This window comes from Epinephelus fuscoguttatus, linkage group LG7 (assembly GCF_011397635.1).
Source record: "Epinephelus fuscoguttatus linkage group LG7, E.fuscoguttatus.final_Chr_v1".
In the NCBI taxonomy this organism is placed as follows: Eukaryota; Metazoa; Chordata; class Actinopteri; order Perciformes; family Serranidae; genus Epinephelus; species Epinephelus fuscoguttatus.
In genome coordinates, this window is record NC_064758.1 from 12,878,366 (window position 1) to 12,903,412 (window position 25,047).

The 25,047-nt window shown below is 40.8% G+C and overlaps 1 protein-coding gene across 2 annotated transcripts in view; it reads right to left on the minus strand.

Annotated features, from left to right (window-relative positions):
• Positions 1-21,073, minus strand: part of plxnb1a (plexin b1a) — an 81,572-nt gene extending 60,499 nt beyond the window's left edge. For both annotated transcript variants that reach the window (XM_049580753.1, XM_049580752.1), the window contains exon 1: positions 20,817-21,073. The gene's annotated coding sequence lies outside the window, so the exon portion shown is untranslated. The remainder of the gene's footprint in view (positions 1-20,816) is intronic.
• Between the last annotated feature and the right edge of the window lie 3,974 nt (positions 21,074-25,047).

The following is a 25,047-nucleotide window of genomic DNA, read 5'->3' on the forward strand; positions in this document are numbered from 1 at the left end:
ATGCTATGAATATTCTTTTTTTGTTTTTGGAATCCATAATTCCCACCCTGCATTCGTCTTGCTGTCATACAGCTGACATGATTGCAGCACAATTTTTCTCGCTAATCTTGCAAAAACCGAGGCCTCAACAATAGCTGAATGAGCGGGTGATCACCATGTGAATGTAGCAGATCCTCCATCCTCCTCATTCATCAATCCAACACACACATGCACGCAAAGAAAAAGAAAAAAAAAAAAGCTCACTCTCCCTCACCATGGGTTGCTGTTGGTTTCAATTAGTGGACCCAACATCTGACACCGGGCCACATGAGTCTGTATTGATTGGCTGAAGCTATAGAAATGCATGTGTCAAGGGCAACTGGGGTCAAACTGTGGACCCTGGAAGAAGAAAAGATGCAAAGAATGACAGGAGGGAGGGACAGAGGGAGGAGAGAGAGGCAGACAGACATGGACTATCGAGACATGCCTCTGTAGGAAGAGGGGGAGAGGAAGAGCCATTTAGATTGGACACAAAGCCTGAAGGCCACAGTATATATGTGTGTGTGTGTGTGTGTGTGTGTGTGTGTGTGTGTGTGTGGAGGGGGTATAGGATAACCCGCTTTGTGAATACCAGTTAGACATTCAGAGTAAGAACATTTTTGTAAAGTGATTCTCAATCTGGTTAGTCGAGGGTTAAAGTTTGTTTAGGATCAGGAATGAAAGCCAGTGCTAGTGTGTGTGTGCCTGTGTGTGTGTGTTTGAGCCTGCTAGGGGGTGATTCAGCAGCTGGACAAGCAGACTTGATCCGACTACTGTTCAACTAATGGACTGCGCGCGCGCGCGCACACACACACACACACACACACACACACACACACACACACACACACTAACAACAACTTCTGGTCTGTTTCTCATATTGCATTCACCCACTTTCATGTGAAAACATGATATTACAATAATAAGCATGCGGTGCATAGCTTGTGGGCTGAACCTGGTGGGAGGTATCATTTGTGTAAAACCAGAACAACAGAGAGGGGGTGGGGAGGTGGGGGGGGGGGTGGGGGGTGCCACCTGGAGATGGACACACAGTGAGCAGCTACCATCTGTCTATAACGGAGGCCACTGTGTAGTCAAGTTCAGTAAACTAAATGCCTCATTGACAATGAACTTGGGAGAAACAGCTCACCTGGCTCTGTCCAAAGGTAACAACATGTTCATACCAACAAAGAGCAGAATCACATGTTTCTGTTGTGCGCTTTAGAGGTGCCGGCAGGTGGATTTTGTTACCTTTAGTTTGGACACAGCCAGGCTAGTTGTTTTCCAAGCTTCCAGTCTCTATGCTAAGCTAAGCTAAGTGGCTGAGGGGTGGTACGTAACCACTGCCAACAAAGTATTTCCCAAAATGTTGAACTTTTCCTTTAAGAGAACATGACACATTCACACATTTTCTCCTTAGTACAAACTAAATTTATGACTGGTCCAGACCTGTCGAGTGACTCACAAACAGTTTTTCTCCATAAGGGAAAACTAGAATTACCTTCCCACGGTTGTATGCCTCAGTGCACCAGTCAAGATTCTCTTACAGTTTACATCCGTGTCCGTGAAAGCATGGATGCTTTACACACATCTTCCCCCTGGCAGCACAGAAGATCTAAGCAACCAGCACAGTTAGTATCAGACCAAATGTCCCCAAATGTCTCCCCTTCTGTTCTTCAGATATGACGTTGAGTAATGGCCAAATAGTATTTTATGCAGAATATTATGATGTCACAGTGAAGGTGACCTTTGACCTTTTGGATATAAAATGTCAAGACTTCATCACTATATCTTATTAGATATTTGTGTAAAGTTGTGTTAATTAGAGTAAGAATTCTTAAGCTACGGTCAAAAACGTGTTTTTTGACATCACACTGACCTTGACCTTTGACCACCAAATTCTGATCAGTTTATTTTGTCAGTCCGAGTGACATTTATGTCAGTTTTAAAGAAATTCCCTCAAGGTGTTCTTGAGATATCATGTTCACAAGAATGAGATTGATACAAGGTCACAGTGACCTTGACCTTTGACCACTAAAATCCAATCAGTGCATTGTTGAATCCAAGTGAACATTTCTTCCAAATTTGAAGAAATTCCCAAAAGGCATTTGTGAGATATCATGTTCACAAGAATTAGACCTTTGACCTATGACCACCAAAATCTAATCACTTCATCGTTGAGTCCAAGGGGATGTTTGTGCCAAATTTAAAGAAATTCCGTCTAGGCATTCTTGAGGTATCGCATTCATGAGAATAGCTGTACGAAAGTATACAACAGAGCGATGGATGAACAACCCAAAAACACAATACTTCTGGTTATAGCTATTGCCAGTGCGAAGGCATAAAAAAAACTTGTTTGAGGTTATGAATCTGAATGAATTCGGGGTTTTAATGTGTTAACAAAATCAGCGGAATGAAAAATGAATAATTAAAATAATTTAACACAAAAACAATATTCCCTTCACATATCAGCATCATGGTTTGACAATTTTTTAGGCACAGCAGCTCATAGCTTAAAGTTCAGTAGTTCCAAGGAAAGTTCTCTCACTCTAACAGCTGCCTCAGGGTCTGTATGCAGGTCACTGTCCAAGGCAGCATCGTCTGTTGCACCCAGTATCACCTTCTGTTAGGGCTGGGTTCTGAACTCTGTACTTTCAATGGTACTGAATTATGGTAGCACTACCAAGTACTGATTCACATTCCCACTACATCTCCCCCTGCAGCTTGTTCATATCAGGGTTCAGGGCAACAGTGAGCAGAAAGAAGTCCCAAGTGTGGTTACACTTTTCAAAACTCAATACAGACAACGCTCGCTGTAATACTGGTTATGGGAAATGCTATGCTGACCAGGGCAACATGTCTAACCTGAGGAAACCCCTGATCAAACACAAAATATATCTACATATGCTTTCTTTGAGATACACCCAACAGCCTTTTTATACTATGACCTGCTGACAGACTGTGATAGGCTGGAGGTTGCAGAGACAGGTTATGGAGGGGCGAGGGAGGTAAGGAGGGGTTTTATTTTGTCCAGTGTGTTAAATGTTCTGAATAAGAAGTTCTGGCTTTTAACTACAGGGAGAGTAAGGAACTAGAAAAAGGTACCATTGGGTGACAGTGCAGAATTCCAGGTACCAGTACCCATTTTTTTGGAAAGATTCATTGTGTACATTGTCATATCAGTGCAAAGCTAATGCTATGACCAGTACTGATAGATCCATAGTGCAGTTACAGTGCAAAAGGTATTTGGGGTTTTCCCTATTTGGTAATTTTGGTGCTCTCAGTGCAGTAAAATTTTTGTACTAATTCCGTCAGGTTCACTTTAGTCAAAGAAAACTTTATTTCCATTTGCAATAGGGATGCACCGAAATGAAAATTTGTGGCTGAAGCCAAAGCCGAATATTATTAAATGCTTGGCCGAATACCGAGTACCGAATACCGAATATCATTGTTTAGTTTTTCATTAGTTTTTGCAGATGAACCCCCTCCAGATTAGCGTTGTCACGGTACCAAAATTGGGACCCACTGTACGATACCAATGAAAATATCATGGTTCTGAGTAGTATCACGATACCACAACGAAAATGAGGCAGATGTGCCTTTTGTCATTTATAAAAAGTTAAATCACTTTTCTATAATACATCAATGATATTTCAATGGAATAAATTACTTATTGACTTATTCATACTTCAAAAACAGCATCAATCAGTGATTAACACAGGGGGGATCAAAATAAAATAAATAAATAAAATAAGAATCAACCAGCCACCCTCCTTCCCTGACAAGTCCCTTCATAAGTAACGAACAGTCCCTAAAGTGCGGTGAGGTTTGTGGGCCACTACTGCCAGAAAGAGAAATGTGAACGGCTCGTTTCTCCTCTGACACATCACGTATGGTGTTCGGCTGGCTCGGCTGTTCAGGTACTTCTGGGCAGTCATGACGCCAAGAAGAGGATATTATTGGAACCGACTTCTCTGCCGCCGGTAAGCCGATGGCCGCCGTATTTGACAGGAATACATTACTGCCTGCGTCTGTGACTCCCGTTCAACCCACAACCGATGGGATTCGCCTTTTGTTTCTGCTGCTTTTGAAATCTGGAGGCTGCTCGCACAGCATGCTGAATGATTTAAGCCTATTTTGCTTGCTCAAAACTATTTTTAGTCGCAAATGCGGTGACGGACGGATCACACTGCCGACATTTTATTCCGCCCATCACAGCACGCCGTTTGATTGCGTTATCAAAACACACCGCTAATTATTCGGCCTTACTTTTAACTTATTCCACCAAATACCGAATGTGTGTTTTTCGGATTATTTTCGGATTGCAATATTCGGCCGACTATATTCGGTTACCGAATATTCGGTGCATCCCTAATTTGCAATACTATATTTGGCAGTATGGCTCTGTTCTGGGACCTCTCTGCCTTTCCTCGGGCCTATATAGAAAGCCTCTTCCACAGGCCTACATGGAAATTATAAGGCAGACAGGACTCCTCTCTGCCCTTCTGCGTGCCTTTGTGGAAAGCCTAAGGCGGAGAGAGCACACCACTCCGCACTTCCACGCCCCTACGTGGAAAGCCATAAGGCAGAGAGAGCACACCAGTCTGCCCTTCCATGTGCCTACATGGAACGCCTAAGGCAGGGAGAGTACCCCCCAGTAACAGAGCCAACATCAATGACAAACAGAAATGACACTGATAAGCCAAACACAACATGAAAAGGACAAGCTGGGCTGGAGGTGGGTTGCAAAGTGGTTTGTTTGAGTAGCTGATGAAGCTGGGATGTGAGCTGAGCTTGACATCATGTCCTGCTCAATTTTTGGCATGACATCTGCCTGCTATTCCACCAGGTTTTTAATCTCAAGTTAACATGCAAAGGGCAATTTTCACAGCCTGGACTGCTTTGCTTTAGCATTTTTTAGCATCTAACTTCATGTTAAACCATTCACTCACACTGCCAGATTTGTAATATTTTTGTCTGAGACTTGAAACTCTGGGGGTTGAATTTAACAAGTTGAAACAAAAAATTTACGACATTTTGTTTGTTCATTCAAGAAGGTCAGATGAATCAGATTTGGAGCACTATCACAAATAAGCAGGAAAAAAAACAAAAGAGATTTGGAATAAAACTACAAAAATGTTCTTGCCTATGCAGGGATGGACTCGGATAGGTATTATAACTATTGTATGGTATATATCTGTGACATCTGAAATGTCATTGTATGGAAAAGACACTGAAATATGATTTTAGTCTGCTATTGAAACTTATTCTTAAAGAAGTGAAAACAATTTGACAAAAAGGTTTCACTTGCTTTTAACTGCATTCCAGAGGGTTCCTGAAATCGGTTGCATTTCCTTCATACAGGTAGTAATATGTGTTATTCCGCTGTAGTGCTGAAGTACACAAGAAGCTGTGATGAAATAAAGTAGAATTATACAGTATAATAAAAATATTAAATAGTATTAAGAACTTGTCTGAATGTGAAACTGAATGACTTGAAACAATTGACAGAAGACAGAACAGATTGAGGACTATAAAGATCTGGTTACTGTGTTTGTGTCATTTCCTCCTGTTCTCTCACTGTGTGGTCAGCTGTGCTATAACCACTGTGAAAAGCTATACTCCCCTTCTACAGCCAGACACACTGTACTCTGTTTGGTTAGCCCCCCCCACCCCTTCCCCAGACTGCTGGACCACTCCTTGTGTTACATCCAGAAAATCTAAACAAAACACTGAGCGTTATTATCTTACTGTCATTATTAAACAGGAAATAAGATGTCTGCTGTCTTGTAGCAACAACAAAAGAACCTAATACATATTCCATTAGAAGGTGAGGGAGCGGTTGATTATACCAATGCATTAGCCATTACTCAATGTCTAAACCACCCGCTGAGATTTGTGGCTTTAAAAAGTGATTCATGAAAAACAAATGTTGATGACTGATAAATAAATCTGAATCCAGAAGCTATTCATCAGTTACTTTACATGAGGAAAAAGTAGCTACACACTAGACAACATTTTTTAATTTTGGTTTCTTTAAGGGCTGAATCAGTCCGACACCCGCTGTCCTTCTAGAAAAGGCTGCTCATCAAGTTGCAATAATCAATATATTTGAATAATATTTGATTAAATAGGCAGACATGCGCAGGGTTCAAGTATTTTAGTCAAGACCACCTACACCGAGCCCAAAGCCCATTTCACACATGCACTGCATACCTGAAATTATTAGACGTTACTGGAAGGGGCATTATGTGAGAATGCAAAATGTCAGAATCAGACATTAAACTGACTTTACCCCTTCCAGCTCCCCAGTACATATTCCCTGTACAGAGCAGGTCACTGCCCAGAGAATTCAGTTAGCCTGTGGGTGTGTTGATGACATTTATATCATGCAGCTCACACAAAACAAACATCTGAGGGTGAAGGAGGAGGGTTATTTGCACAGAGATGGCAACCAAAATGTCTAACTGGATAGATGACAAGGTTCAGATACTTCTGTTGGTAAGCGCTAAAGTCAAAAATGTCAGACCAATTAAAGGATTGGCAAGAGACTCATTTGTTTATGACCAAATTACGAACCATCTACGTGACAACGGTGTAATCTGCGTAATGTCGTGCCTCCTGCATGCTCTACCCAGGCACCACCCCTCACCTAAATCAAACAGAGTATTTAAGAAGGATGAGAACGCTTCTGACACCAACAATCACCTGTTGTGTTTTACATGTGTGTAGGTCTGCCACTAACGATTATTTTCACTGTCGACTAATCTGTCGATTATTTCTTCAATTAGTCGACTAATCATTTCATCGAAAAATGTGTTAAAATGTTGAAAAATGTCAGTCTGTCTCACCCAAACCCCAAAATTACGTCATCTAATGTCTTGTTTCCTACTCACGCCAAAGGGTTATAGTTCACTGTCATGGGAGAGTGTATAAAGCTGCCAATATTTCAACGTAAGAAGCTGCAATAAGAGTATTTTGTGGTACTTTTATAGTACTTTCCTATGAAAAAAGACTCAAACCAATTAGTCGACTACTAAAATAGTCACCGATTATTTTAATAGTCGATTAGTCATCAATTAGTCGACTAATCGTGGCAGCCCTACATGTGTCAAAGAGAAACTCTGGAAAACGCCCGGACCTAATTCACCACATGTTGTCCAGAGTTTGTTAGAGAAAACAGCTCAAGTCATGACCGAGACCAGTGTGTATCAAGACCAAAAGCATGTCAAAGATTTGAGGGGCTGAGACCAAGTCAAGACCAAGACCAAAGCTGTCCGAGTCCCACACTGCATGATATAATGTGGAACAAGCAAACTGTCACTCCTAAAATTGATCTGAAAGATCCACATTTCCAAATGAATAATCCTCTCTATGCATCTCATTTATGGTCATCTATGTACCTACATACCATGATGTCTTCATAGGATAATCAGAAGGCCTTGCAGAGGTGAATTTTATGGGTGAACATGTTCCTTTGTTTTCTATTAGCATGCAAATACAAAGAAACACCACAGAGCTGAAATCTACTTAACCATCTTTATTTAACTCTGCGTTCTTTTCATAGACTATTTAGAGATACCCCTGCAGCTGTGGTCTTGACCAGTCTTGAAATTAAATCCACAGTCCTCTTTGCCCAAGACCAAGACAAGACCGAGAATTAAAAATGCGGGCAAGTCTGAGATGAGATTGAGACCTTCAAAAAGTGGTATTGAGACCAATCAAGAGTACTAGAACACTGGGGGTGTGTGGCAGTTTCTTTTGTGCTTATATGCAGGGTTCATTCGATTTCATCCAAAAAAAAAGCTAACACTATTGGCTTCCTGTGCAAATGAATAATTCTTTCTACTCGCAGAGAAGCCACCCTATTGCTGATGTTCAGTGTTTCCAAAATGAAAGTGGTGAACCAGGTTTAAATCTTGTCACTAATCAATTCAAGAGGCCATTTTCAGTTCAGTCTAAATGGCTCATTATATATAGCTTGTGCAGCACATAACTACAGTGCTGGCCTGCTGAGGACATGAACGTATCCAGCAGAAAAACAATTTCCACAGGGATTCTAGGTTGCTCATGTCAATAATCTTGGCTTTATGTTAATAAGCACGCATGTTTTTGTTGCGGCTCACTGCCAACTGGATTGCAGAAATGAGGCAGATTTTTCAACTGCTGTGGTCAAACCGGTCAAACAAACCATCTAAATGATTTCCTCCTCTTTCTGCTGCAGCTGCTGCATTTGGAGCAAACGCACACAGAATCATGGTTTTCTCTGCTACACCCTGCCTACGGGCCAAGGTCCTTTACTAAATTATACCGTTCAGCACTGAACAGTATCCCTCTCCTCTCCTCTCCTCATCTAATAAAACAGTGAGTGAGCAGCCACTGACAAAGGCTTGAACAGTTTGGCATAAAAGTATCTATCCGTCAGTTCCCGTGAGCCAGAGAACAGGGTAATTTAAAGCCACTTTTCAGGTTCAATACCAACCTTCCGGAGAAACCTCACATAGAATGAGATCAGCGTTTCCCGTTGAGCAACTATTTAACAGTAAGAGGGATGCCAACATTTACAGTGCAACTCCACAAAATGCATCACGACCATCAGGATCATTCCATAAACATCATTAAAGATGGTTAAGCTGGTTGGATGGTTGGCTTTCTGTTGATTAGCTGTGACTAATTCTATCACTCACTATCGTCAAAATCACTGCTGCTCATTAAGGACACGAACTTAACCATATGCATATCAGTACACAGATGTTTCTTATCAGAAGAAAAAGCAGAAATAGAGCCACTTACTTCCAATATGCTCTACTGAGAAAAAAAGGAGAAAGAATAACAAGTATGGCTTCCTGGTTTATGTCCTACATTGCAGGGTTTGTGCAGCAGTCATCAGAATATTTAAACCCCATAGGTGAAGTATTACAGTCAATGTGTTGACAAGAGGTCAATAATCACTGAGGTCAGTATCTGACAGCCAATCATATAGTGGCAAATGTGAATTTATGGACCTTAACAGAACGACTCTGGATCATAATCTCATCCTGTTAAAAGGTAGGGCTGGGAATCACCAGAGGCTCCACAATATGATATTATCACGATACTTTAGTCATGATACAATATTATTGTGTTTTCAAACATGTTACAATATCCTGAGTACTTTTGTCCCCAAAAGAAAACTTTGTTACCATCTGTATTATCTAATAAGATAAAGTTTTCAGTCTGTTCATCTCACAGTCTTTTTTTTTTCTTTCTTTGGGAGCAAAATGTATGCAGTGGACTGAAAAAGCAACTGATCATATTACTCTAGTAGGCTACCAAACGTTTCAATTGTATTTATAACATTAATATTTTTTTATAATAACTAAAATATACAATAAAATAAAAAATAATAAAAATCGTTACTTGGCACTGTGTAACGATACGACATTGCCACACAAAAATATCGCGATGCTATACTGTATTGAGTCCAGAATGACTAGACTGAGAGCATTCAAGTACTTAAAAGGGATATCAATAGGGATAAATGATTTACCAGTTGAACATCGCTATCAGCCAATATTCGCCATGTTGTTTGCCTTCGGCCTATCGGCAGATAAGATGACATTCATCTATGGTAGTGGCCGATGTTTTTCTCTTGTGTCACATCAAATGTAGTGCATCAGGGATGATGCTTTTTTGTAGGCCAATGCGGAAGTTAACATCACCCTGGTTCCTAATGGGGAGCCAATTCCCCATTGAATTTATGATTATAGCAGAAAAAAAAGCTCTGGGGCAAACAAAACCTTTTGTTCAGCAAGAAAATCTTCACAGATGAACACCACTTTAATAATTTTGGAAGCATAAATGCAGTCGCCAGGGGTAAAAAGCAAACTACACCACGGTCACATGACTTAATGTTGCCGCCACTACAAGACTGTTAAATTGTGCGTAATGACACTCATTTAGCCACTTGTTTTGCAACTGCCATTTTGAAAGACACATAAAGGCTTTAAAATTTACAAGTGGGGTATTTACTGACGTATTTTATGTCAGAGAACACCACCTGAAATTCTCCTTAGCTTGTGTTAACCACAGAACTTATTTCGAGCATCTAACCAAAAAACCCATTCAAAAACCCCATTGACTTCAAGATGAGGAAACTGGGAGTGCTAAAATGCCAATTCATTTTCGGGCTTAAGGACTCATTTCTGTACCACACTTTTTGTGCGGGCTAAAATGTGTCAGGTTACACACCCTGATTGTCCCTGATTAAGTTACACTGTGAACAATGTATCCATGTGGATATCAGCAGGAGAAGAGCTAGTTAACATTGGCTATAAGCAGCTGGTGACCGGAGCAGCTAAATGTGGTTGCAGTGAGTTACATTATGATGTGTTAAAACTCTATTCAGTGAAAATGAGTATGGAGTAAAAGCACATTATAAGGTTAAATGTGGTTATATATGATGTTTTCAAATGTAATCTCCTTAAATGTAGGTTTTAGTGGGAACCACATAAATACAGCTGTTTGAAGGATACATTTGTTGATGTTTTCACAGCAATATCAAATAAATACTAGAGATACAGTAGAATTATAATATATTAATATGGTACAAAGTTGTTTTTTAATCCATTTAACATGTGAAAATGGACTAAATTAAAGGTTGTTTAATTCATTAGTGTGATTGATTTTGGCTTTTTTCAAAGACAGTGTAATGAAGGGCTCAATGACTTTAAAACAGTTTTGTTTCACTGGCACAAAATAGGGAATATGGTACTCTGCTGATCGGTGATAAATCCTTATCCTTAAATGTTTGTTCACTGAGATATTTGGTAACATTGTTTTGTTAGTTGTTGCATCCTATGATTTGTTGGTGGACAAATGCAGATAACAGTATCCTAATGAATTCATTTTCATATTACAAAAACTACCTCCACATGGGTTTGCTTGTAATGTTTTCAAATGAACCAATAGCCAGCTTTATCTGCCCAAGACAGTGAGTGGACTTCATACTGGGTGGCCGGCAGACTCACGCTGGAGGTATTATGGTTTAATCTTCAACCTTATTACTTTCCCTCAGCTTTTCATTAATCAGCGGGAGACTTAAGAGGATTTTACTCTCACTAACATCACAACATAAAAATCTGAAGTGCCGAGTGAGCTGATTTCACAGTGTAAACTTAAGAATCCTCTTAAAAATAAAATAAATAAAAAAATCTTTGAAGTGAGAAAGAAGCAGTGTAGATTAATTCAATAAAGTCGGGCGATGGATTGAAAGTAATGTCCTACAGGAAGTAATAGAGCTGCAGCTAATATCTTTGACCTTACTTCATTAGCAAATATGCAGCACAAGAAGGAAGAAAGGCTGATTGTGTAATTTGCTGGTACAATGTCAAATGATAAAAATAGGACTCAAAACTAAATTTTACTGCAAAATCCAAACAGTGATGGGTCACAGAATGGCATTAATACACAGACAGAGAAAATTCAGACAATGCGGTTTGCAGATATGGGCTAATCAAGAGTGCCGGACAGATGTGGCCATGCATGAAAAGATCCCCTTCTCTTGAGTAGCCTAAGGGGATTTAACCCATCCGCTGTCTGTCAGGATCTAACTGACACTGAAAATCCCCTTCACTGCTGATAAACCTGATAATGCGCCTCCGTACAACAGTGAGCCCCTGCAGACAATAAGAAAAGAAAAGCTGACTTAGCATTAGCCCGTGGACCCGCTTTCTATGTGTACAAACAAGTAAATCCCAAATCCATTAGCTCGATTGACAGCGAAGTAAAGCGGTTGAGTCTGGGTTTTTTTGATCAATCAACTAGATCCAACTCCTAGAATGTTATCTTGACAATTGTGCAAATGATATTGATCAGTCATTGACCACTGGTGATTCCCATTCCTTGTTAGCAGAACTAATTCATTCAAGCTTGATCTTGAAAATGAACAATGAAACAAATGGTGTCACATTCAGGATTACATGTCAGCGACAGTTGCCTGTACCACCAAAGCCACAGCTCGAACCAGAAACCCAACAGACAAATGCAGAGGCATTTCTTCAAGAAAGGGAATGCTCCACCTGTGAGGCAGTCGGATCGCTAGCATAGCTCTACTGGGCCGAAAGGCAACTGTCCAGGGGCCCGTGGCTGGATGTCAGGGGCAACAGCTTAGGGGAAGAGGGTTTATGTTTCTAGCTACAGGCAACTGGGTCCACATATGTGACTGTCTGGCAGTCTAGGCAAGGAGGGCTCAGATGTACACAGAAGTTAAACAGACAGACTGGGAACTCCTTTTCAAACTGACGAATGGTTCGTCATTACGTCAACAGTACAGATTCAACGAACAATCATCCAATGCAAGGTCATCAGTCGTCTTTTTTTTTTTTTTTTTTTGATTCCCCTTTGAATCCCCAGAGTCAGGATTGTCATGAGAATTCATCCAGTTCCCAGAGCATCATTTCACTTAACTTTCAGTGTAAAAATTACATGGAACTAAAACTTGTCAGTCATTGCAACTTCCGCACGAACAAGAACAAGATTTTATTCCAGCTTTCTTGGGTGTAGCAATGAATTACCCTGATTACACAAAGGAACATCTATGTATTCTGATTCTATAGTAGACAGGGCCTGAGGCAGTGATAAAGAAAAGGGCAGCTGGGGGTGTGAGGTTTTGTCTAGAGGCTTGGCTGCAGGCTCTCCAGGGAGCTGGGTAAGGGGACATGGGCTGGTGGCATGGCACACACACAACTGCGCCGGGGCTGAGGGCTGCTTCACAACAATAAAAAACCACACCCTTCGACATGACTTCTTCTGACCTAACAGATTAGATTTTTAAAAAGGATTACATTAGTGAGGGTTAATGTTGACTGTATTGTCATATTTGATGCTTACTTTTAACATCCAGACTGGATTTTCTTTTGGTTTGCACTGCAACATCAGTGCCTATGATGAGGCAAACACTGTTTTCCCTCATGATGTAAGTAGCAAAGTAAAGTACTAAGACAGCAATGAAGTAAACTTGTTGCTAGGCCTCTCTGGAACCTGTGGCATAAATGCTTATTGTTATAGGCTCCAAACCTGACTAAGCACTGTAAAACAGAGGGGCATAATAAAGATTTGGGATTTATATTTAAGATTCGGTGTTTCAGTAACACAGGTTAGACACAACAAACTGCCAGTTCAATGTCTGCCCTGATAGCAGGAGCTAACAACGCAGCAGCGGCTAACAACCAACACCGAGCCATTAACCCATACCAGCAAACTCACACCCACACAAAAATGGCTCAACTTTATCTAAATTAGGGATGCACGATAATATCGGCATGTCATCGGCATCAGATGATATTATTATATGCACTGAAAACTAATCTATTTCAGTCTCCATCTGATGTGAGGCCATCACAACTAGAGTATGCATGCGTAATTCCACTACAGAAGAGACTTGATGATCTCTAAAATTAGGCAGGGAAAAAAGTGGATATATTGATATTGGTATCGGCTATCAGCCAAATGAGTTGTTTGGCATAAGGGGTATCAGTAAAACATCCAATATTGTGCATTCCTAATCTAATCAAATTCAGAACTGTTAAGTAACGTTAGCCATGTGATGCTAACAGTTAGCCCTGTCACTGTGTAAGAAGCTGGACTTTCACCAACTGTCCCCGTAGTGATGCAGAGCTGTTGTGATAAACGTGTGGGCCTGTCACAATAACTACTTTTGTTGGATGCTATTTTGTTTGCGATAAATAATATTGCTGTCATTTTAATTTGACCAGAAATGACTGACAAAACTTTTCTCAGTCTAGTTTTTTTCTGTTCATTCGGCTTAGTGCCATAAAAAAATAAAATAAAATAAGGTTTAGGCACTGCACCCAAGTCTTTTAATTATTAGGAAAACTCCGTTTTTTTCTGGCATCAAGTTGGCTAACTCTTTGGTGCTATTCTTATGCCAACAAACACACATGTAAACACATGGACATGACCTCGATTATTTTTGCCATCCTCCATAATTCCATGGCAGAAATATCATGTCTAGGGTTTCATCGGAGGGAGATTTTCAAGGTACAATAACTGTCTTAGAAAATACCACAGTTTTACGTTATCATGGTACATGGTATTACACTAATTATTATTATTATTATTATTATCATTATCAGTTACAATGACCCTTAAACAGTGAAAACAAGTTGCTTTTTGATTAAACAAACTATTATAATTGAAATTTTAAACCATTTTCAATGAAAGTTTGTGTAAAAACTTTGACAGGCAGTGGCAGAGGAAAGGAGATGCACGCACAAGTGCGATTGTCCGTCCAGTGCAATACAGTAGATAAGCAAATGTTCACAAGTCAATTTTCATACCACAGCATACCACTGCAATGCTTATAATGACAGCATGGAAGGCCTAGCTGAATTAATCAATCCACTACAATTAGATGAAATTGAACCCATTTAAAATTGTGGGAAAAAAAGAAAAAATTCTAATAATTTCTTTATTGTCATTACTCAAAAAAACCAACAACTCTGAATCCCAAAATTGAAATCCAAATACCTACTCCACAATTAGATATCTGAGTAGTCGAATATTCTGTTCCAGCCCTATTCAATGCCTACAAATCTGTACCATTAGTTGTCAGGATCTACTTTGTAGGGGTGTAAGGATACATTGATTTGGATTGATATATAATTTCAACAATCAACAATCTAATACCATCAATGCAAAATGAAAACATTGATACTAGGTGGGTTTCCATCCACCTATTTTTATTCGCATTTTCAACAACTGTGAAAAGAAACTTGAATGGAAATGCCAGAAATTCGAAAAAGGGCCGAAATATCGCAATAAAGTTTTTACGCGTGGAGGGGGTGGAATAGTCAGTGTATCGATATTAGAAAAATGCGACTTTTGGCAATGGAAACAGATTTAGCGAATAAACAATGACGTAGGCTACCGAATCCTACTTCTACTTCACACACACACCTGCGTGAACTTAGAGAGAGGTAATTACTCCAGTGTCAGGTGAATGTAGGCTATTTCACAACTTACCGGAATAGACTGGATGTGTTGAATACCGCTGCATCTTGTGCGCTGCCTGGTGTACCAACACAGACATCACGGCATTATGTAGGCTACGCTGACAACGCTGATATGAGTGTGATGAGAGCTCTCACAATAGCCAAGAAGTTCCCAAGGAATCTCTCCATCTCGCCGTAGTCATGGATGTGCCGGTAATTGTTTACATCAGTTGTGGACATGAGACGCTCTCAATGACGTCATCTCACGGCACCCTCTTCTTCTACGGGTGTTCTTTTGCATTTTATTTTTCATGATAAGCGCCACCTTTTGCTCGACCTGTTGACTCCCAATACTCGCAAAACAATAATGAATGGAAACGTGCATAAATTCGCATTTTCTTTTGCACATTTTCACAAAATTCGCTTAAAATTTGCGATACATTTGGATGGAAACCCAACTATTGTCATCTTTAAAATATAGCTTCATTTTGAAATTTCTATAGCGCCTCCATTTTCATCCAAGCACACCTCCTTGCTAAATATTCAAATAGTGCTAGTGGGCTAGCGTCAGGCAGACAATGGTAAGCGGCCAAGAAAAGACATTTCTGGCATCATCTCACTGAATTCAATTGAAATCGTATCATGGCAGACTTTCTGATATCAGCAAATATTGTATCATTGTCCAAAGAATCGTTATGATATCATATAGTGATGAAACTTGTTATTTACACCCCTACTACTTTGTACCCTTATGTTGGATCCAAAGACATGCATCTGGTTTTATGAGGGGCCCATATGTGTCATGATACATCTGTGTATGCTTCTCATCACAAAAATCTACTCATCCTGTACCTCTGCTTTAGAGTGTGCATAGTTAATAGGATGAGAGGATGGATGGGATTTCCATTTAAGTACAGTGGATAGAAGCTTGCTGCTAATGAAAAGAAGTATTTATTAAGCTGCCAATCTGCCCGTCAGCCAAACTCCCTCGAGGGCTTGTTGCAGCCTGGGATCCAATCTACCCAGCAGATAGCAGGCATATCTGAACCAGGGTCAACCATTTGTGAAGCACTTCCACCATGCGTAAAAGAAAAACAAAGAGAAAAATAAGTGGCTTGAAGTCACTGTGTGGTATACAGAGGAGGGGAAAATATAGGTTTAGGATTCTCACAATGCCATTCATTTTCCTTATGCTCTCAGGGATTCCTGTGGCCACAGTGGTGCCACAGCAAGTGTTCTCTGCAGAATCTCCACTCCCACACCCCATTACAGCACAAACTCGCCCCATACACACTCTCTCACACACACAGACACAAGAATGTAACATGAGGGACCACCAGCTGTTGCAGAGACCGATATGGGGAACGCCCTAAATACTTCTATCATCAAAATCTGGCATGCACATTCTCTCTCTGTCTCTCATACATTTTCACCTAAGATCAACATGGCTCTTTAAACTTTGTGATTTCTTTCAAGATGCCTGCTGGTTGTGGAGGGTAAGCTAATGATTACAGTGAAATCACACTGCATTGATACACCAAGCCACCATCATAGTCAGCACTCACTGACATGTCAAGCGAATATCAGAAACTCAGCAGGTCATCATATCCCACCATCCTGACAATACACCACTACAGGTGACGAAATGTCTGTAGGACAAAAGTGCCAAAAATATATCTAACATCCTACTACAGTATGTGACACCTGAGATGAACAGACAAGAAGGCCTGCTGAGGAGGGTTCACTTGGCATCTCATTTCAAAAAGCATTAATGCTCCTCTCCCTTTAATGTCCCCACTCATTTCCAGTTCTCACGCTGTTGAAAGGCAAACTACTTAACCTACAGTGCGCCTCACACTTGACACCTATAAATCACAACACCCCGTCCTTGCCACATACGTGCCCAGAAGTCTTACTTTTATGATTCATAGACAGGGCTGGAAAATGGTCGTTTCAGCTGCAAAGCATCGCTTTTCAATGGCCAGCTGCAGCTGAAGTGGCCTTCGACCTATTTACCCTCTGTGTGTCTGAGAGGTTTGAGGTCTGGATGGTAACCTAACCACTTCCTGCATGCCACCTAATGAGAATGATCAGCCCACAGTTGGATTTCAAAAGCGCCGCATGCAGAAATGGCAACAGTCCTGCAAGATTGTTTTGGATTTTACCGCTGGTTATATAGAGCCTCGAAACTGACTGATGTTGTACAAGGTTATTGGACAAGTCAAAAATATGAGTGAATACAAAATAAATCAAAATGTAACCTCACATTAAAATAAATTTAAATTTGATTCATCTTAGTCTGTTATTTATCTTTCATTGGCTTATTTAACTTTCCTGACCCCACTATTCAATTTTCTGAATGCTTACAGTAATAAGATGGGTGTGCCAATCATAGACTGTAAGAATAATGGACGTAACTACCGTGACAGCACCCACTGTTTTGGGTACTCCCGTTTTGAAGCTTCTCGTTTGCATTTCAGTCGTTGCCATTTTGTGTTTTGGGGGCCAGAAGTGACCATATTTGGGCAAGAGGCTGGCACTGTGGAGGAGTAAAGGGTGGATCTGCCTGGGAGGCAAAGGACACTATCGCCAGACAAGCTCTCGCACAAAGTATCCCGCCCTTAATTATGCATAACTTTAAGCCTTAATAAAATGTAGATAGGTGAGTTATAAAAAAAATCTTCCCCCCATACAGTTGTCATGACGGCTGCCACTTGGTGCCAATGTACAGTATGTCCAGTGTAGTGACTGATCCGAGGTGTGTGTCTGTGTAATGTTGATCATCTATATCAAGTTTTTCCACAGTGCTGAGTGGGGGCCAATGGCAGCCCTCAGAAAAATTCTGTGTGGCCCCTGAAAGAGCGTCTGTCAGGTTAGGGGTGGCAAATTGTAGAAAGCTATTGGCTGTGTGGCAACTAGTGGCACCTCGCAGAATCCCGGGAGTTCCTTTCTGTTATCAATGCTAGAGCTGTTAGCTTGAGTTAATGATATCATTGGACGACTCAGCTGTTAAAAGTGGAAGGGAGAAAAGAAATTTAGTTTATGTGTGCATTTTTCCTGTTTGGCCCTTAATCATATGCTGTTGGCATCAAAAACTTTGAGGACACTGATTTATGTAGAGTGCAGAATACTACTGTAGCATCACTTATATAACAGGGGTCAAAGTACTTTAGTAAGGCCTCTGGAAACACTGTTCAACCTTGCTTTTATTTTCTTCTGGTGGCCACTTGTGGTATTAAAAAGAAATAATCCCCGCAGCCAAAATAACATTTTCCCATAGATCACCATTATAAAGGAGATGTCTGTAAAACTGTTGACAGGACACATTGAACTACAAACAATACAAAGTCAATTTTGACTGTTTTTCATTATGAATTTTTGATTCATGGATGTATTTTATTTGTAAAACTTTCCCTGAGCTGGAAAGTGATTTAAAACTCTGTGACATCATTACAATAGCCCTTTTTACACTGCCAGATTTTCCACGAATGTTGGGCCGTTTCGCTGGCCAGCTGCGAGCGTTTAGACACGCAGAGCTGGATTGGCGAGTTGATGCGAGGTGCCTAATTTTCCGCCTCGTAAGGTAGTCATATTGGTGGAACCCTTTTAGTTTAAACAGACCGAGGTGGCCTTCCGCAACGGGAGGGGCTGTTGAAGACTCGTGGGAGGAGCTGTTGATGATGCCGCACGTGAAAGCCACTGGCGGTGGATAAACAGGAAACAGTTGATAGCAGGAATTAGCGAGCAGCTAGTAGCAAGAGGGAAACGCAAACCTGACAGACACTGATGAGCAACTGAGAAGACAAGGAATTGCGCACCCTCCTTGCCCTCAAAAATGAAAAGGCCATTAACCGTCAGATGACAGGGATGGAACGGACTGACTTATGAGAGAATCGCCGAAGGACTGACTAGCTGCGGGTTCCCTCCCACGTTACTGGTTACGTCACACGCTAAGCTACACGTTTTGTTACTTGCTCACACCCTCCATTGCCCCGAAAAAGGCGCATTCTGTATAAACAAAAGTAGGTAAGCAGCATTTTGTTTTTATACTGCCAATGCTGAAAGAAGACTGATTGGGCTTTCCTGCAAATTTGCACAATTCCTGTTTAAAAAGGGCTAATGTAATTTCATGAGCCGAGAGGAAACTCTACTGTGCATATTTAGTTGACACATACCCGGAAAGTAAACTTGGGTGCTAGAATTTTTTTTTGTTTGTTTGTTTGTTTTTGGCGTAGGCGCCAGATGAGCAACTCCATTGGATGGAATAGGTGCAATCTTGGGGCCCAGTATCTAATACATTTATAATTTCAGCCAGTCAGTTAATGCTAACAAATTTTGCTGGCTAACCATAAATTTTGGCTTAGTTTTAGTATCTATATTGTGGCCTTTGATGAAGACAAGAAACTTGAACAGGTAGAAGCTACTGTATGTCCGTAAGCTTCCAAGCAGTGTCAGCTAACTAACCTAGTGTACATAGGTTTATTTCAGTGATGCTTATGGATGATTAAAAAGAAAGGAAGAATAAAGCTTTAGGTTTCTTCTACCATTTTAATTATTTAACAAACAGTATTATTTATCGATATATTCAGTTGTGTTTTGAGTGAGAAATTGCACTGAGGTCTGAGAACAACTGAACTTTTCTACACATTACAGTCTCTGATAACGTCATAACCACTCACACTTTCATTCATCCCCCACAGTCAAGTGTGTGTAATGTGATATCGTGCTTCTGGAACAGACCCTTAGCAAGCAGATGGCCAGCTATTCAAAAATGTCTGGATGCTGAGACACCGAGCAAAACCAGAGAAAAGAGGAGATGGAGGTTAAAGACGGGGCTGTACAACCACAAGAGTCTTTACAAAGGCTGTATGTGAAAATGTGTCAAAAATGTGTCAAAACATTCGCAATAAGAAGGAAAAATACACTGGTAAGCTGTTTGCCTTTTCCTAGATCACCAGATAACCAGCTGCCGAACTATACTCCATCTTCCTATTTTGGCCATTTCAAGAAAATCCTGCTCCCCACATTGAAGAGCTTTGTGACTTCAGATTCAGTAAGATCATCAGGTGCAGCACACACACAGAGGGGGATCCTCCGACAGACAAGCCTCACCTAGTCTCTGAACAGCTGATATCACAGCACATGACTGTCTCCAAACACACACAGGATCACAGAAGCATTCCAACTGTTCTCTGCAAAGTTTTGCCTTAAAGGAAGAAGGCCAGCTTCACCTTCATCACCCATCAATTCCAGATATTAATCACACATCCGAAAGCAACTGGACTGTTGTCAAGTTCAATGAGCATTGTCAAAGCTTTCTGTCTTCTAAATGGAGCAATAAACAGGCAGCTGTGTGTGTCCAGCAGAATGCTAGCAGGTGAACAAGGCATTTGACATTTGGCTCACACAGCTCACACACATTCCTACATCAGCTGACAAAAGAGTGTGTGTGTGTGTGTGTGTGTGTGTGTGTGTGTGTGTGTGGCCTGAGCCCAGCGCTCACCATAGTCCAAAGCCACTGTATATCCATTGTAGTGAGCAGTCTAGTTTGAGTGTGTGTTTTCATATTTTCTGCACTCACTTAAAGCAGAACTTATCCTTCATTTTAAATAATGAAATACTTCATGATATCATTGCAGTGAATGTAACAGCATGCATCACACTAGCAAGTGTCGAGCTGAGCCTACCTGACAAACAAAAGTGATGCTCAATTGAAAAGTAGTTTTGCCCATGAGCGCCTACTGAACCACTTTTTTTTTTTTGTTTTAATGTTTAGCCCATTTTTAAAAACAGTCTTAAACTTACCTGTTAGGTCAGTGGAGTGTGTGAATCAGCCGTCCATCGTGTTGAGTGAAACAGAGCCACGCATCCACGCTAACAAACACAAAGTACCTTATGAGGTCCAGTTTACTTCGCGGTACTCTTGGTTTTAACTCGACACCCTGCGTAGTTATGAGACACTAACTGTTGTAAAAGTAGGAACAAACTCCGTGTCCACACTGCGTGAGTCTGTGTAGGTTCCTCTCACAACCGGAGGCAGTCTCTGTGCTCAGGTCTGCTCATCTGAGAGGATTCAACTGGAGTCAGAGCGGCGGACAGCTGAGTCAAGATACACGGAGTCAGACAGGGTGGGACAGGAAGTGTCATGGTGCCGCCTTCAAAATAAAGTCCCCAATACTGTGGTGTCTGAGAGGGAAAAATGTGTGGCAAATATACACCGGTCAGCCAAAACATTATAACCACTGGCAGATGAAGTGAGTAGCGTTGATTGTCTTCTTACAATACAATGTTCTGCTTGGAAAGCTTTGATCTTGGCGTTCATGTGGATGCCATTTGACACGCGCCTACCACCCAAACACCGTTGCAGACCAAATTTGCCCCTTCATAACAACTAGTCCATACCCACTGAGTACAGCATACCATACCATGACTTAATCATACCAAAACTTTGCAAAAAACATCAACATTCGGCCACAGGGGGAGCCACAGTGATCGGTTGCATTTTAGCCATTTTTAAGCATTTTCCTGTTGTTATAGCGCCACCCAGTTGCCAATTAGAGTTACATTTCTCCAGTGACCTTGAGGCGTCCTGTTCTACATATCTACCAAGTTTAGTAAAAATCAATATGGCGGTTAGGCCTAGACAAGAAATTAGCTCTCTAGCGCCCCCATTTTGTTTGATGGGGTCAATAATGGAGGGGTCCCCTCAGATTATGGTCAAACTTCCTAGGAAGAGATCGATTTGAAGTGTTTTTCAAAACATTCAAAATGGCAGAAAATCTATATAACCGGAAGTTATGGGTTCCTGAGGCAAATTTGTTCCTCATGAGGAGAGGCATCTCTGTGCAAAGTTTCATGTCTCTATGACATATGGGGCATGAGATATGCCCATTCAAAGTTTGCAATTTAAATCGGTTGCTATAGCGCCCCCCTTTGGCCAATTCATGTAATATTGCTTCATTCGCATCCTCCCATGACCCTCTACCACTGTGCCAAATTTCGCATGGATTGACCAAGTCAGTGAGGAGAAAAATGTGGAATAGACATACCCACAGACAGAGTTTTCGTCATTATATAGTAAAGATATAGTGAGATAGTAAGATGACACTACCCGATGGCGGTGCCCAGCAGGACAATGCACCATGCCACACCACAAACCTGCTCAGGAATGGCCAGAGGAACGTGACAAAGAGCTCAAGACATCAGCTTGGCCTCTAAATTTCCTAGATCCCACACTGCAGCAAACTACAAATATGTTACATTTGTAAATTTTGGGTACTGACATTCATGTGGATGCCACCTAACACGCTCCACCCACCTAAACACCAGTGCAGACCAGGTACCCCTCGGTACCCCTTATTGCAGCAGCACTCCCCAGTAGCTGTGCCCCCCCAGCAGGACAATGCACCATGCCATCATGTAATGCCATTGCCATGAGGGGAGATACTTGGCTTGGTCTGCAAAGGTGCTTGTAGATGTGGTGCATGTCAACTGACATCATCATGAATGCCAGGACCAAATGTTTCCCAGGAGAACATTGCATTGTAACAAAATGATCAATGTTATTCACCTTGCCTGTCAGTGGTTTTAATGCTTTGGCTGATTGGTGTATGTTGTACTATTAACTGTTGCACTGAAGTACAGTTTAGAGGTTCTTGTATTTTAACCTACCTTCAGTAATTCCATTTTATACTGATCTACTTCGCAACATATTAGACATAAAATTTCAACTTTTACCACTTAAAAGGGGAACACCATTCTAACATGTTATTTCCATGGCCTGGGATGGTTCAATTAATATTTGTGAACAGGAGCTACTGTCTCAAAGCCAGAAACAAAAGAAGTCTCAAACTTGTGATGTCATTCAGTATAAAGTCTGGAGCTGCTCCACATAGCCCAGGGGCCATATTCACAAACATTCTGAGAACACTCTCAGAAAGTTCCTATCTTAGCCTAAACATTTTTAGTAAGGAGTCCTAGCTTAGGAATGATTTCGGAAAAGTTCTCAGAGCAACTCTGAGCAAGGAAGGGACAGAAACTTTTATCTTAGTGAGGAGGTGTGGTTGACCCCCATTGCTAGGTGTGATGCGTTCTTACAACAGGTGGACAACCAGTGGAAATGAAATGAACTGCTGACTGAAAGTGTTGTCATTGTTGGTGTGATGACTCTGCTAAGGGAAGGTTGAGTCAGACACGAGTCATCACTGCTGCACTGTTGCCTTTTTCCAGTTTTCTATCCTAGTATTGTGATCATTTTATTGTGTGGGTGGAAAATGTGTGCATATCCCTAATGAGGTCAACCACAAATATTATCTCTGCACAGTCTAATCTGTGGCATTTCATTTACTCACTGTCATCCAGCATTGGGAGAATATTTCTCTGACCTCTTTGTGTTTTTGCCATTTTCTCCTCTGCTTAAGAAACTCTTAAACCTCTTAACAGTTTTTCATCGTAGGAGCTCTTTTAAGGTCTAAGATACTCTGTGAATAACTTTTATCTTTAGACAGACCTAGTCTTAATTTTAAGGGGAAATTCTAAGAAAACATCACAATTCTAGGAAATTTCTGAAAATTTTGACTCTAGGAGCAACTCAACTCAACTCTGCAATCCAGGGGTAGGCAACCAGGGGCTCCAGAGTCTCATGTGGCTCTTTATCCTCTCTGCAGTGGCTCCCAATGAGTTTGTCAAAAAAAGGGAATAAATAACTGTTATTTTACAACATTTCTTCAAATAAAATGTGCGTCATATATCTACGACCTGGCGCCTTTTCTTCTAAATTTTGCCAAACCTCAATGGCGGTGGCTCATCTTGAGTCTCCCTAGCTAGGCTAATTATGGATTCGAAAGAAATAGGGAAACAGAGAATTTGATAGTGTGCAGACATATTTGTTTGCTTTCATCGCCGATGGTGCAAAGTTGAAGTAGCAAATAATCGTGAATAGCCCACTGGAGAGGAGCCACCTTGTGGTAAAAGATGAATGCTTATTGGAGCCATTAGTAATGTTGATAGGCTAATTTAGATACCTTTAGATAAGGTTTAAATATGCCTTGCAGCTCCATACTGATTTGTTTTCCATTTTTAGACAAAAATGGCTCTTTTCATAGTAAAGGTTGCCTAACCATGATATAGACAATAAATGGGTGTCTGATTTTGTGGACCCACAGAATGTTTACTTTCTGTTTTGTACCCAAATGTGCTTTATTGTATTGTAGTGTTCTCAGTTCTGACACAGAAAATGTACCCACAGACTCAGAACATTCCCCTGGGTGCCCTCAGTCTCTTCTACAACGTCTTTCCCAATTCATTGTCTACAGGGTCGTTCCACACTTTATACCCCATGACATCAAAAATTTGAGTTTCAGAACTGTAGATCTGGGATTTGTGAGAGAGTTGTTCATATTTACTGATATTTTTGGATAATAGGAATAGCATTTATGAATTTTAAAGATGGGCGTAGGTCCCCTTTAATTTATGGATCCATATTGATAACATTAATGCAACGCTGAGTGATGTTTACACAGCAATGCAGGTAATCTAATAATGTAATTAACTTTCCCCCTGAAAAGTTCTACACTGTGGCACTGCCATTTTTATTAAAGTTAAAGATCTGGGTACTTCTTCCAGATCTTCTGCTCACTGACAATAGCTGTCATACCCTGACAACAACAACAAAAACTGTCACTATGCATCCACATGTAAAGTACTATAAATAAAGATCTTTCAAATAAAGGCTTTCTTCATTTATTAATTTATTTATTTAATCTAAATTACATTTCATTGAGAATCAAAATTAAAAGGTTTTCCCCAACACTGACACAATAAAGGGAAGTATTAGGTAAGTTTGAGCTTTGGCATACTACGACTTTTATTTTGAAAAATGCTCCTCAGACATGCTGCTCCGGCTCTGTCGGCTTGACTCTGGGCTGCAGCTTTGCGCAGTGTGGCCACTTGTGACAGTAAAAAGCTTCAGTTTGCTCTTGGCACTCTGGATTCAATGTGGAAACATGGATGTAATTAAAGCTCATTGAAATATAAA